Genomic DNA, 5,247 nt, shown 5'->3' with positions numbered 1-5,247 from the left:
GAACCAAAATATCAGAAATACTTGTGAAAGAATGAAGAAACCATTACTTCTGTTTTAAAGACCTTATTAAAAATACTTTTACTAAGGCTTTTAGTACTTTTTACCTTTCAGTACAAATGGCCTAAACAAAACACAAGTATGATAGTCTTTATAACCCTCCTCTTACTTAGAGTATTGTATGAAAAAAACATATGGATGAAGTTTAAAGCTTAAGCTGAGACAGAACTTATTGGCCTAAACTGTTCATACAATTACACTGTTACTTTCAGAGGTGCTTCTTTTCAGTTTGTAGGGCAGGACACCCAATTAAGAAAGAGTTATTATCTCATGTCTAACCAAACAGAGAAAAAAAGTTGTTTTTTTATTTAGCGTCAGGAACAGGGTTGGGTCATTGTTAGCAACACGATGAAGGTTCATCATTATGAAGTCAATCTGCATAAGGACAAAACTAGAGCTTCCTTCAGTATCAGAGGCCTTTCTGGTGTACATCCTACAGGTTTTGGAGACTAATTCCAATTACATCCTTTGAAACGGGAAAGTACAATGGTAAGTAATGGTTCTCTGAACTTCACCTTCCCTAGAGCAATGGAGAAGGTAGCCACCTACAATAGTGTGGCATGGTCCATGTTAGAAGGCATCCTCTATCTGGTGAGGCAGTTCATACCTGGACACAGTCTCTCCTCTTTCACAGTGTGTGAATAGAGAACTTGTGGCACAACAGCGTGTCCAGTGGCAAACAATACGTGAACAAAATGAGGACCGGCTAGTTCCTCCTGCAGGGGAAGGCAAGACACCACTGATAATTAGGAAAAAAAAAAGGAACAAAACACACAAAAAAATTGTTATTTTATGAAACTCATGGCCTTTTTGGAATGAACAAACAATTCAAGAAAGCTCATGCAGTGTGTTCCTTATATTTTTCCAGTTTTGCTGGTGATGCCATAGAAACTAATTTCCTCTTCCACACAGTCCTGCAAAAATGCGGGTGAAAGTTTAAAAAGTCTAATTTGAGACATAATGTGGTTGCAACCTAAACAATTTGAATGTTGGGGTCCAGGCATTACACCTGTGGTTACAGATCCTTGGACCTGTGGACTCCCTGAAGGTCATATACAAAGTTCTTTGGCAGTTTATGTATTTCTACTAAAAGTCTAGGAATAGGCTTTCCTTTTTTTCTGCTTCTTTCAAGGACTCTGAAGACTCTAAGACAGGTTTTCACAACACCTCATAGGAATGGAGGAGAAACGGGAGTGTGCACTAGCAGACGCTCCTCTGAAGTAGTGTGATCCCAAGCTCTGTCTCCTAAGAAACCCTTAAGTCTAATGTTTAAAATAATAATAATGTATGTGCAAGACTGGTTAAATGATTGTGGTGATTGTCATTACCTGTGGATCAACACTAGGACACACATAGTTTAACTGAATTACTGAACCGTAAACACACTTTTAGCTTTACATAATACACTTAACTGTGTGGAAATGTTCCCCGCAAATATTCAAATATGCAAATGTGTTGCATGCACAAACAAATGGGAAATCACTGCGTTACTGAGGTTGCTGTTGGTTTGGATGGTGCTGATTCCCTTTGAAGGGCCACCCAGGTAATGCTGATTTTCTTTCAAGGCAGGAAGGAGCTGACAGACTGCATGAGGGACAGAAGCCACTACTGCTTTACAGCGGCATGGCCACGATAGAGGATCCTGGGGCAAATACATATATGGGTATAAACTCAGCCCTTTGAAATCCAGCTCCAGGAAATATTTCTGAAGGCAAGAATAGTCTTCCTGTTGTATTCCTCAACAAGATGACCTCTCAAGTGCTAATTACGTCGGCGACTATTTCCAAACACTTACCTGCTAGGAACTGCACACGGTCGTCATCTCTCTCTCTTTTCCCTCTGCCTTTAAGTTGAGTATGCCCTGTAAATTCATCTCTAGGTGGTAGTGGCATTTGGACAGAAGGTTTGGGCCCCAGTATCACAAATCACATAGTCTCATGCCTATATTGACTTCTGTGAGACTATCTACATGTTTAAAATGCAATAAGCCTGTTAAGTGCTTTTACTGGATAGGGAATGCTGCATATATCATACCATTACCAGCTCCTAAGCTATCCAATTTCACTTAGGCATCCAGTTTGCTCATGCAGCCAGTGGTTTGGGCTGGATGATGGGATTACTGTATTCATCATAATGTATGTAACAGGTGATACATTATTAAATCCCAAAGCTTTGACATTTAATTTTCTGGAAGCAGTTTCAGGTCCACAGTGTTCTGGAGAACAGTCAGGGTTGACTTCCTGATGGTTTGGAGTCTCTCAGCTGGAACGCTCTGATTTAATCACTGAATATTCTCCCCCTCAACTTATTAGCATAAGTTCAAATACAATAAAAGCTTAAAATGCTGAACTGGATATTGGTTGCAGCACAATGTTGATAGTCCTGATCAAAAATGTTGCATTTTAAACAAGTGTTACATGCAAAATAAATTAAAAAATTATCTGAAGGTATGAGTGTACCCCGTACCTGTACACAGATACTAGTCAGTAGATTCCAAGTATCTCAAATGAAACTTTTTAAAATTATAGTTTTGTGTAGCTTATACTTATGTGTGATGATGCAGTGGCAAAACTACAGAGAAAATACATATCACCAGCAGGGATATGATAGGCCTCAGTGTTCCAGTTTGATTCTGGTAATATTTCACCTTTACATGGCCTTCTATAGTTTTTCCCTAGACCCACAATAGCATTCTTCCTTCAGATCCAGATTTTCTTCACCAGTACTATTTCAACTAAAAGACATACTAAACCAGCTACTTTTCAGCTTTTAGAGTTATTTAAAATCCAGTATGATTGTAATATCTAAATTTTTCCCCATATCTATAGGCTTTTTTATTTTCCAATGAACTGCTTATTCTAGAATACATAATCAAGATCAGATATTCCAAAACATTGGAGAAAAAGAGTTATTTCTATCATATTCCTTTATCGACTTTCATTAACATAGAGGATTTACTAACTAGTAAATAAAATTTTGAACATTTACACAAATTTCTTTGAAATAGAATCATAGAATCGTTAAGGTTGGAAAAGACCCTTAAGATCATCGAGTCCAACTGCTAACCTATAATATATCCGTTTTATTTTCAGGTACTGACAGTTAAAGGAATATGGAGAAGGTGAGAAGATCCCTGAACTGTAAACTATTTTATTAGTGTCCCACACATGAGGACATTCACTGTCCTGTCAACCTTGCTGTTAGGATAATTTTGTGAAGTTGTGCTTCTGTGGTTCTGTTTCACATAGTGATCTGCTTTGATTCAAAAGGCCGGGAAAAGAAGAAAAAGAGCTGAAACCTATAAAGTCACAGTTGTAACTCAGAAGTGACATATGCAGACACAGATTGGAACAGTAAGCTAACAAACTTGCACTTAGCAGGGCCATATTTTGGTAATACTTGATAAGCCACTTTGTGTGCAGACCCTTAATCAATCAATCAATCAATCAATCAATCAATCAATCAATCAATCAATCAATTAATTTTAAATGACAAGGCCTGCAGGTAGAGATAAGACTTTTAATAGACTAATTCATACAGCTGGGAAAAGTTGACAACCTTTTCAGATCTGAACAAACCCTTACATGTTAAAATCTTACCATTTTGCAGCTGTCCCGTGGGGTTTCATGACGATATTTCCTCCACTTGTAAAGTTTATCTTGAGTATTTCCTTATACTCCTATGGTTACGATAACACCATCACAATTGTGTTATGAAGCATTTTCTTTGTCAAGCTTTGGCTTTATGCTATGAATAGTGATTTAAAACCCTTTAAACTCCTTTTTCTATATGTGTGAGGTCCTATGGGACTGGCAGATGTCACGTGATGGCAGGAGAAGACAGGGTAGTATCTCAATCCACAGTCTGGGAATGTGCAGCCCAGCCTTCTCCTGGGAAAGATGTTTTCTTCTTTCCTGTGTCATGGGTCCTGTAGTGGGTTCGCAGATCACAGAGCGGGATCACGAAGTGTGACCTCCACGGTGCTGCAAATAAAAGAATAAAAGGTCCATTTGGGATGGGACAAGATAGGAGCTAACTGCAAGTGTGAGGAGGAGTATCCTAAGTGTTTCAGATTCATCAGGTCTCTGAATAACAAGAATATTCTAGCCATAAAACCTCTGGTCCTAGTGAAATATTGTCTTTACTCAATAAAATGATAAGTGAACTGCTGAGGTAAGTGAAAGTAGTCTGAGAATAGAACACGATGCAAATAAAGACACAGTGTGGTGAACACCAAAACTGTGAACATCTCTCAAGAACATCAGATTTTCCAGTAGAATTTTTTTTCACCAATTTTCCGTATTAGCTGGCAAGGTCCTAATAATATCGCTTGATTACATTCTACTACTAGAAATCTTGTGGATTAAGTGTTGACAACAAGCTTTCTTCCAGCCCTCTTGAAATAAGTGAGAGTGCATACTGGGCAAACACCAAGTTCCTCTTGGCACTCGTAGTGAAACCAGTACTGAGCTCTTTCAGGACTGAACACCCTTCTTGGGGCTGTCTTGGAAGCAGGGATTTTGAGAAAAGAGAAGCAAAGGCATATCCCTGAAACATACAGTTATTTTTAAAACTTAGTTTTAATAATTTCCAGTGACGCACATTGTGAATTAACTTCTTTGTTTGCAAGGACATGTACAAAGGTTAATTCAAAAGTAGTCTTCCTCTGAAAGGGCCTTTTATGTCTCTCCCCTGCCTTTAATAGCTGCAGAAGCAAGTGCCAGATGAGACAACTGTAGGTAGGATAAAAATCAATAGTTAGTCCCTTCTGAGTCATCAGTAACTAAGTCTCTTTTGGTCATTAATTTACAGTTTCCATGACTTCACACAGTGTCAGATCCCAAATGCCTGCCACAGTTGTTCTATCTTCTTACTACCAGAGGACTACAGTTTTTTAAAATCCACTTTTGTCTCTATACATTTGGTTCATCTATGTAAAAATCATGTGAAAAAAAAAAAGCAATGGCACAGTAACAAAGAATATTTTTGCAGAGAATCCCTCCTCTAGAAGCTCTAACCTTTCACAGAGCAGTGCAGATCCTCTTACATCAGCTTGACACCGGTGCAATTCCAGCAACAAACCCACTTCTGAGTTACACTTTCATGAAGGAAGTGAAATCAGGCCTGTCTACTGCAACTGATAAAATCTACACATAGAAAATGCATTTTTCTTGGGAGAAGACCCTCCTT

The sequence above is a fragment of the Phalacrocorax carbo genome, chromosome 3 (genome assembly GCF_963921805.1).
Source record: "Phalacrocorax carbo chromosome 3, bPhaCar2.1, whole genome shotgun sequence".
NCBI classification, from domain to species: Eukaryota; Metazoa; Chordata; class Aves; order Suliformes; family Phalacrocoracidae; genus Phalacrocorax; species Phalacrocorax carbo.
This window is presented reverse-complemented; position numbering follows the sequence as displayed.